Genomic DNA, 10,922 nt, shown 5'->3' with positions numbered 1-10,922 from the left:
TGTATGGAGTGTAGCCATGTATGAAAGTGAATCATTGACGATAAACAGTTTAGACAAGAAGAGAATAGAAGCTTTTGAAATGCGGTGCTACGGAAGAATGCTGAAGATTAGATGGGTAGATCACATAACTAATGAGGAGGTATTAAATAGAATTGGGGAGAAGCGGAGTTTGTGGCACAACTTGACTAGAAAAAGGGATCGGTTGGTAGGACATGTTCTGAGGCATCAAGGGATCACCAATTTTTAGTACTGGAGGGTAGGGTGGAGGGTAAAAATCGTAGAGGGAGACCAAAAGTTGAATACACGGAGTTTGTGGCACAACTTGACTAGAAGAAGGGATCGGTTGGTAGGACATGTTCTGAGGCATCAAGGGATCACCAATTTTTAGTACTGGAGGGTAGGGTGGAGGGTAAAAATCGTAGAGGGAGACCAAAAGTTGAATACACTAAGCAGATTCAGAAGGATGTAGGCTTCAGTAGGTAATGGGAGATGAAGAAGCTTGCACAGGATAGAGTAGCATGGAGTGCTGCATCAAACCAGTCTCAGGACTGAAGACCACAACAACAACAACATGGTGCGAAAATTGGCAATTGACCGTAAATAACGAAAAATGTGAGTTCATCCAAATGAGTGCTATAAGGAATACGTTAAACTTTGGTTACACAATAAATCAATCAAATATAAAGGCCGTAAATTCAAATAAGTACCTAGGAATTACAGTTAGGGACGACTTCATTTGGAAGGTTCAAATGGTTCAAATGGCCCTGAGCACTATGCGATTTAACTTCTGAGGTCATCAGTCACCTAGAACTTAGAACTAATTAAACCTAACTAAGCTAAGGACATCACACACACCCATGCCCGAGGCAGGATTCGAACCTGCGACCGTAGCGGTCGCTCGGTTCCAGACTGTAGCGCCTAGAACCGCACGGCCACTCCGGCCGGCTCAGTTGGAAGGAACACACAGAAAATGTTGTGGGGAAGGCTAACCAAAGTCTGCGTTTTACTGGAAGGACACTTAGAAAATGTAAGAGATCTACTAAAGAGAGTATCTACACTACGCTTGTCCGTCCTCTTTTAGAATACTGCCGTGAGGTGTGGGATTCTTACCAGATAGGATCGACGGAGTGCATCGAGAAAATTCAAAGGAGGCCAGCTCGTTTTGTATTATCCCAAATACGGCAGAGTGTCAGTGAAATGACACAGGGTTAAGGGTGGGCATCGAAACAAAGACGTTTTTCGTTGAGACGGAATCTTCTAACGACATTTCAATGACCAACTTCCTCCTCTGAATGCAAAAATATTTTGTTGATGCCAACATACATAGGGAGAATCGTTCCCTATAATAAAATGAGGGAAATCAGAGCTGACACGGAAAGATATAGGTGTTCGTTTTTCCCGAGCGCTGTACGAGATTGGAATAATAGAGAATTGTGAAGGTGGTTCGATGAACCCTCTTCCAGGCACTTAAATGTGGTTCGCAGTGTATCCATGTATATGTAGATGCAGAAATGATTTATCCACACCTCCAACAGTCTCACCAAAGTTCAAGTAATTGACTTACAAACTGATGGGAAGGGGATGATGTAGGATTGCGTTTATGTTCATAACCTTCAGTTCTGTAAATAATTGTTCTTTGTGTCAACTTTATCGCTCTTTTCAAAACAAATGACATTTCGAAATGTACAAAGTGAGACATCTGGAGTTCAGTTGTTTTGTTGTTGGAGTGTGGTATTGGTCCTGTAACAAAAAAGAAAGTTTCCAAATAATAATTTTGAATCTAAAGTACTGTGTTTTTATGATTAACTGTCCGTGAAGACCAACAGGGAGCCTCATTTCGAAATCAACGTAGGTAATCACAAGAGTCTGTCGGAAGCTTCCTGCAATTACCATGACATTCAAAACGTAAAATTCCAACCGCAAATAAAGTAACGCAAGAAAATAAGAAGGCCGTGGGGAACTTCTTAAAGAAACATTATGGGGACCATTGGAGGAGCATCATGTTGGTTAAATTTTACCGAAGTGTTGCTGATGGAAGTGAGCAAGCAGAAGAATCTGTTGACACACAGCGCTGTGAGCCACAGAAGAAAGAAAAAAAATGTCTTCATATACATAATTTGTTCAGTGATAGGTGAATGAGTACACTGATTCCTAAGAGCTTCCTAAGAACTATTTTCATGCTGTAATTCAATTATTTACAAACAAAACTCATATAACTTGTGTAACGCTCTGTGTTTTCCAGTAAATTAGAGGGGGTAATTTGCCTTAAAAGTATGAATTGTTCTTGAAACTTAATGTTTAATTTACAAATAATGTTGTTGTTAGTGCATGAGTTGGGTTCCAACTGCACTTTATCCATGACCAAGGGTCAAAATGAACCTTCCCAAAATTTATTCTCCTTTAATTCATGAGTATATCAACCAGGTGTGGTTCTACTCATTCACAATGTAATATGCGGGTTCAAACTTTAAAATCATTCATCAGTTCTATGTGTTGTTTTTGAGTTCAGCTAGAATCGGTTTTTGTGTCTACTGATCATGTTTTTGGATAAAGTGCGATTTGATTCAAGGCTATTCATTTATTCCACCCTTAGCTTTACTCTTGATCCATATAGTTCCTTTATAAATTTCAAGCTGTCAAACAGACAAGATAGCATTTGCGAACCAAAACCAACAGAAAACACAAATCTAAAAATGCTGTCATTTCAGTATGTAAGGGGTAGTTTTTTAGTGCAGGTAGATGTACTTAAAATACTTTTACATACATTGCATTTCTATTTGTGGAGACAATGTAATAAATTCTGTTTTGTACAGAACCATTAAAATCGCTTGAGAATGACCTAGAAGACTGAAACTAGTAGTGAACAAATGAAATTATTGCAGCAAAAGTGAAAAATACAACCTTCTATTAATAAATTCTTGCTATGATACCAGGTATGAATTAAAGGTATGATAAAATATAGCAAATTTCTTTGAGCTGGATTGGAATTAAAAGGGCTGTCGACAGACTTCTTGCCGGCCGCGGTGGCCGTGCGGTTCTGGCGCTGCAGTCCGGAACCGCGAGGCTGCTACGGTCGCAGGTTCGAATCCTGCCTCGGGCATGGGTGTGTGTGATGTCCTTAGGTTAGTTAGGTTTAAGTAGTTCTAAGTTCTAGGGGACTTATGACCTAAGATGTTGAGTCCCATAGTGCTCAGAGCCATTTGAACCATTTGACAGACTTCTTATAACGACATTCATGACATATATGGATTCAGTGCTTACTTTGTGTACTCAGTAGATCCCAGTTCGAATACAAACCAATTGATGAGAAGGAGGGTATTCCAAGAAGGGTTTGGAAAGTCACTCATACAGAAATATATTTGCTTTCAAGAAGGAACAAACTATTGAGTTTGTCGAGAATAACCAACAATCTAAAGATAGTACTATTTCGGTGTGGACACGCATGTCAGCAGCAGAACCTGCACTGTACATTCTGCCCATCACTGACAGTCAAACGAACATTTTTGTGTGGAAACTGCAAAGCTCGAGCCCGTCTAAACTGTAAAAAACGTCTAGCATCATTGTGTTGAAAATTTATTTCTCATGGATTGTTGTGCCCAGAGTTTCTTATGTTGCCACTACGGAAGTATTATAAAAATTAGAATATAATAATAATGTAATTAAAAACGTCATAGTAACTTACACAAAGAGATTGTTAAACTCTTGATCTTCATTGACTAAATACACACATCATAAAAGTTTTGAATCACCCCGGTTCCCAGAACTCCTGAAGATGATGTTGACTGTTGATATTGTATCACAGACACAGTCCCTTTCACTGTTCAGAGATGTCACTAAACCCGGCCAAAGATATAAACAACCATGCACGAGCAGCGCCTATTAGACGGAGGGGATCCGACAGCCGATCAGTTCCAGTCATTCCACCAGGAAGGAGGAACTCGGTTCTTGTTGTCTGAAGTTCAGCCAAGCCTAGATGGGCAATACCGCGGTGCGATCGCGTACGCATTGTTACTTTTTGCCAGGAAGGGCTCTCAACAAGGGAAGTGTCCAGGCGTCACTGAGCGAACAGAACCGATGTCGTTCGGACATGGAGCAGATACAGAGAGAGACAGGAACTGTCGATGACATGCCTCGCTCAGGCCGCCCAAGGACAATTACTGCTGTGGATGACCGCTACCTACGGTTTATGGCTAGGAGGAACCCTGACAGCAACGCCACCACGTTGAATAATGTTTTTCGTGCTGCCACAGGACGTCGTGTTACGACTCAAACTGTGCACAATAGGGTGCATGATGCACAATTTCACTCCCGACGTCCATGGCGTGGTCCGTATTCCCAACTACGGCACCAAGAAGCACGGTACAGATGGGCCCAACGACATGCCGAAAGGACCGCTCAGGACTGGCATCACGTTCTCTTCACCGATGAGTGTCGCATATGCCTTCAATCAGAAAATCATCGGAGGTGTGTTTGGAGGCAACCCGGTCAGGCTGAACGTCTTAGACATACTGTCCAGCAAGTGCATCAAGGTGGAGGTTCACTACTGTTTTGGGGTGGTATTACTTGGGGCCGACGTAAGCCGCTGGTGGTCATGGAAGGCGCCATAACGGCTGTACGATATGTGAATGCCATCCTACGACCGATAGGGCAACCATATCGGCATCATATTTGCGAGACATTCGTCTTCACGGACGACAATTCGCGCCCCCACCGTGCACGTCTTCTGAATGACTTCCTTCAAGATAACGAAATCGCTCGACTAGAGTGGCCAGCATGTTCTCCAGACATGAACCGTATCGAACATGCCTGGGATGGATTGAAAAGGGCTGTTTATGGACGACGTGACCTACCAACCACTCTGAGGGATCTCCACCGAATCGCCGTTGAGGACTGGGACAGTCTGGATCAACAGTGCCTTGATGAACTTGTGGATAATATGCCACGACGAATACAGGTATGCATCAACGCAAGAGGACGTGCTAATGGGTATTAGACGTACCATAGTGTACAGTAATCTGGACCACCACCTCTGAAGGTCTCGCTCTATGGTGGTACAACACGCAATGTGTGGTTTTCATGAGCAATGAAAAGTACGGAAATGATGTTTTTGTTGATGTCTATTCCAAATCTCTCTGCAGGTTCCGGAACTCTCGGAACCGAGGTGATGCAGAACTTTTTTGACGTATGTACTGGGAATTTATTTTCTAGTTTTTGTCTAATTTGAACAGATTGGGTCACGTTGACCCGAAGAAAATATCCATAAATTAAATTCGCACAGAACAAGATGGTAAAATTCAATTGTGTAACTATACATTACTATTTCTTGTGCTTGCTCTTCTTGTCTCACACATATGTGAGGCGTTTGTATGGCGCAACGCGAATATCCATAAAAATGGGTAACACAACATCCGCATTGCATAATCGATTGCTCACATTCACGACTTCTCTCGCAGCAGCTAAAATTTTATCTTAAGTTACAAAACTAGAAATTATTTGCCTAATATTTGGTCAGCCGAATATTTGATTGTGTGCAAGGGATTAATGACATCAGCGTATCCTGATATTTAACGCTGTTGCTACTTTTGCAGGTGTCTTCCACGGAGACAAAAACGTCTGGCAGAAGCTTGCTGAGCCGGATGGTGAACGCCCTGCTGTCCAGCTCCAGCACCACAGAATCTGTTTTAGAAACAAGGGCATCCGACGAAGTTTCTAAAGCTGACAGTGTCGCTGTCGTACCGAGTACGGCAGAAATAGAGCACATCAAAGACAAGCAAGACACACCTGGCCACAGTTCTGATCATTCAGATCACACCTGCCGTGTACGTCTGTCAGATTCTGTTCATTATATGCTCGTATTTATTTGGAACTGTTTTTACCACTCTTCTATGGTTCGAATGGTTCAAATGGCTCAGAGTACTATGGGACTTAACGTCTATGGTCATCAGTCCCCTAGAACTTAGAGCTACTTAAACCTAACTAACCTAAAGACAGCACACAACACCCAGTCATCACGAGGCAGAGAAAATCCCTAACCCCGCCGGGAATCGAACACGGGAACCCGGGCGCGGGAAGCGAGAACGCTACCGCACGATCTTCTATGGATAATATGGATAATTATTAGCACAAATCAGAAGGTAACGGTTTGTTTTTTAAGAATCATTTTAAGAAACAAAATCTCATTCAGTCTCTATGCCCTTGTCTCATATTTCCACAAGACCCCTGACTGTTCCTTGGTGAAGCATTGTGGCATCATGCATATCCAGTCTTGCACCGCCTCTTGGTCAATGGTTGTGGCATCATGCATATCTCGTCTTGCACCGTCTCAGTAACCTCGTTTTCCGACGAAAACAGGTATTCCTTTATCGGACAAAAAGGTTAAAATCATTTGCAGATAAGTCATAACTATACGGTTGAAATCCCAGAAACTTAAAACAAAGATTTTGATCGCAATGGATTGTTTTCAGAGTTGTGTGAGGGCGGGCGCTTTTCCGAAGCTCAATACTTTTGAAAGCTTCCCTCTCTTATTCTTTTTGATTTTGGGTTTCAAATCTCGCAGTAGCTCTGTGGTAGCTGCTGCTATTCACTGTTTAATAATTATGGATGTAATTACTCATCAATGGAGCGTTCACATCCCAACAGACTTTTATCGACAACTTTTCTACAGTAGTTAGGTTTTTGAACTTTTTGTTACAGGCAAAGAAGAGTGTTTTCAGAGGCATGTTTGCTTCCTACTCTGTCGTTCGTGGCGATGAGCCGAAGCTCTCCAGCGGTCATTATGCTTCTGAGAAGGTCTTTTCCTTCCTTTTCAAGGCAACAAAGAATGATATTTCGACATTTTCAAAAGTTCCTCTTTGTGCTTGTCAGTTGACGTGGTATCCAACGAACAAGTTAGATGTATAATACCAAAAGCTCAGATGAGAAGCCAGTGCTAAGCAAGCAAGAGAAAGCTGAAAGGTGGAACGAATATACGGAGGGCTTTATATGAAGTCATGAACTACAGAACAATATTATGTCTCCATTCGTTTATCGCATAGGGACCTGAAGGCGACGCAGAGGAAGCGTCGAAATTAGTAATAATTTTTTTAGGAATAATGACGGTCGTTGGTATCCTTTTTCTAGGTGTTATTGATCAGTTGTAGTGCCGCATCTGCATCTGTATGACGGACATAAAGAAAGGGGGATGAACAGTGTCTTCAACAGAAGTTGTAAGATGAATGTCAACAAAAGTAAAACAAAGGTAACAGAAGGCAGTTGAGCTAAATCAGGTGATGCTGAAAAATAGAGATTAGTAAATGAGATGCTGAAAGTAGTTAGTGAGTTTCGCTGTCGGGGCAACAACATAACTGCGGCAGAAGATGATGTAGACTGTAGACCAGGAAAAGACGAATTTGTTAACATCTAATATTCACTTAAGTTTCAGGAACGCTTTTCTTACGGTATTTGTCTGGGGTTTAGCTTTGAGCGATAAGCAGTTCAGAGAAGAACAGAAGCTTCTGAAACATAGTGTTGCAGAATCGAATTGTGGAATTAAGAAATTTTGAGCACAAAATAAATAAAAGAAGAACTGGTGTCAGTAGTTCTAATGGAATGTTGTCTACTCCCGGGGCCTTGTTTCGACTTAGGTCTTTCAGTGCTCTGTCAAACTCTTCACGCAGTATCGTATCTCCCATTTCATCTTCATCTACATCCTCTTCCATTTCCATAATATTTTCCTCAAGTACATCGCCCTTGTATAGACCCTCTATATACTCCTTCCACCTTTCTGCTTTCCCTTCTTTGCTTAGAACTGGGTTTCCATCTGAGCTCTTGACATTCATACAAGTGGTTCTCTTTTCTCCAAAGGTCTCTTTAATTTTCCTGTAGGCAGTATCTATCTTATCCCCAGTGAGATAAGCCTCTACATCCTTACATTTGTCCTCTAGCCATCCCTTTGAGACGTTTGTATTCCTTTTTGCCTGCTTCATTTACTGCATTTTCATAGTTTCTCCTTTCATCAATTAAATTCATTATTTCTTCCGTTACCCTAGGATTTCTACGAGCCTTCGTCTTTTTACCTACTTGATTCCTTGCTGCCTTCACTACTTCATCCCTCAGAGCTACCCATTCTTCTTCTTCTGTATTTCTTTCCCCCATTCTTAACAATTGTTCCCTTATGCTCTCCCTGAAACTCTGAACAACCTCTGATTTAGTCAGTTTATCCAGGTCCCATCTCATTAAATTCCCACCTTTTGGCAGTTTCTTCAGTTTTATGCAGTTTCTTCTAATAGAAGACTCGCGTACATGAGAACTGGGCAGTGCCAGGTTTATCAGCTAGTGTCATTATACAGATGAATCTGTCTTGAGAGACAGTCGAGGTTGTTATCAACTATTGCATTCGTTTACCAGATGAATTCAGTATATGTGCCCCATCTTGAGGGTTCTGGAGCAGACGCTAATTCCCTGCAATATTGTTCGTGGTTGTATCACTTCTCCATCTTCACTCAGGAAATTTACTTAGTAATCGAGCCACACTGCAAGAAAAAGTCTTAATCTTCTATAATCTACAGTCAAGATTCACACCGAGTTCAGTTAACAAGTTGTCGCCTCCCAGGGTGTCATACGATCCTGCCTCTCAGCCTTGACAAACTAAACTGCACGGCTATTTCCACGAACTGTTGTACATCACTTGTCTAAACAGTTTCGAGACTGGATTGATAAAAAATATAGGAAAGTTAATATGGTGCTTTTAATGCATCAGATGTTTTACATAGTCTACCACCACTTTAATACAACATACCGAACATACAACAATGTGAAAGTGTCAGAAAAGTCCTTCATTGGGATGTTGTTCAACTCGTGCTTGAGTGCCGGTTATGTAATAAAGCATTGACCCTTAATGTGAATTTCTGTCCTTTGTCGTTTTGTGGTAGGCTGGTAATGATAACACGCATTGTCGTCACCCGTAATGACTTATTCCAGAAGAGAATTGTCTGTGATCTGCATTTCAGTCAAGTCGCAACAGGATTCTGTCTCTGTTTGGGTATCAAGATGTGCCAGGACAAACGTTTCACACACTTTTGTCATCTTCAAAATGTTATAAAGGACATCTTCAACACCTGATTTAGATATGTTGCTCCATTACGATTTGTGACACAACGACGTTAGCACACTACGGTCGCAAGTCCAGTAGTTATGTCTGCTCACAATTTTTCTATCACCTCAGTCCCTTCACCCCAACATACAGTTAACCAGCCGGTCGGTGTGGCCTAGCGGTTCTAAGGGCTTCAGTCTGGAATCGCGAGACCGCTACGGTCGCAGGTTCGAATCCTGCCTCGAGCATGGATGTGTGTGATGTCCTTAGGTTGGTTAGATTTAAGTGATTTTAAGTTCTATGTGACTGATGGCCTCAGATATTAAGTCCCATAGAGTTCAGGGCCATTTGAACCATTTGAACGGAGTATTTAGGTTTCCCGTGATTTTCCTAAATCGCTTATGGCAAATACCGGGATGGTTCCTTTAAAAAGGCACGACCGACTTCCTTCCCCATCCCTCCGTAATCCGCTGGAACTGAGGACCTCGCTGTTTGGTCTAATAATATGTGTGAAATCTTATGGGACTTAACTGCTAAGGCCATCAGTCCCTAAGCTTACACACTACTTAACCTAAATTATACTGAGGACAAACACACACACCCATGCCCGAGAGAGGAATCGAACCTCCGCCGGGAGCAGCCGCACAGTCCATGGCTGCAGCACCTTAGACCGCTCGGCTAATCCCGCGCGGCTTCTCAACTGAGAGAAGTCTCCAGACGTAAAAGTAGCTTTGGGCATACCTCACAGGACTGTTATAGGACCATCACTTTTCACAATATATGTAAATGATTTAGTATGTAGTCTCGGAACTAGAACTCCTCCCGAACAGGCCGTGAAGATCCAACGGTACCGACCGGCCGCCGTGTGATCCTCATGATGATGATGATGATGATGACGACGTTTGGTTTGTGAGGCGCTAAACTGCGCGGTCATCAGCACCTGTACACATCCCCAATCTGTACACAGTCCAGTCGAGCCACCTTAATGAATGATGATGGAATGATGAGGACAACACAAACACCCAGTCCCCGGGCAGAGAAAATCGTCAACCCTGCCGGGAATCGAACGGACCCCGTAATCCAGAGGTAGCCATCCGCAGCCCATAGGCGTCACTAGATGCGGATATGGAGAGGCATGTGGTCACCATACCGCTCTCCCGGCAGTATGTCAATTTCCGAGACCGGAGCCGCTACTTCTCAATCAAGTATCTCTTCAGTTTGCTTCACAAGGGCTGAGTGCAGCCCGCTTGCCAACAGCGCTCGGCAGACCGGATGGTCACCCATCCAAGTGCTAGCCCAGCCCGACAGCGCTTAACTTCGGCAATCTGACGGGAACCAGTGTTACCACTGCGGCAAGGCCGTTGATAGTCTCGGAAGTTCCAAGAGGCATTTCGCGGATGATGTTGTTGTATACAGACAAGTCGCTAATCCCGCGCGGCGCTGTTTGGTCTCCACCTCCAAATCAACCACCCAACAATTGACATTCTGGTGCATAAGCACTCTATAAACACTCATATGTATTTACACATTTACACACCAACAGTGGTCACCTGTCGCAAACCATGGTTCCAATAAATACCATCCATGCGACAAGGCATACAATGAGGAAACTGTATGTGCGGGCCGGCCGCGGTGGTCTAGCTGTTCAGGCGCTCAGTCAGGAACCGCGCGACTGCTACGGTCGCAGGTTCGAATCCTGCCTCGGGCATGGATGTGTGTGATGTCCTTAGGTTAGTTAGGTTTAAGTAGTTCTAAGTTCTAGGGGACTTATGACCACAGATGTTGAGTCCCATAGTGCTCAGAGCCATTTGAACCATTTGTACGTGCGGTCGGAGAGAGGTGCCGTGAACAT

General features: G+C 43.1%; 1 pseudogene; it reads right to left on the bottom strand.

Moving 5' to 3' along the window:
• Positions 1-10,318: 10,318 nt before the first annotated feature.
• On the bottom strand, positions 10,319-10,436 carry LOC126253852 (5S ribosomal RNA; annotated as a pseudogene).
• Between the last annotated feature and the right edge of the window lie 486 nt (positions 10,437-10,922).

This window comes from Schistocerca nitens, chromosome 4 (genome assembly GCF_023898315.1).
Source record: "Schistocerca nitens isolate TAMUIC-IGC-003100 chromosome 4, iqSchNite1.1, whole genome shotgun sequence".
Taxonomy (NCBI): domain Eukaryota; kingdom Metazoa; phylum Arthropoda; class Insecta; order Orthoptera; family Acrididae; genus Schistocerca; species Schistocerca nitens.
This window is presented reverse-complemented; position numbering and strand designations above follow the sequence as displayed.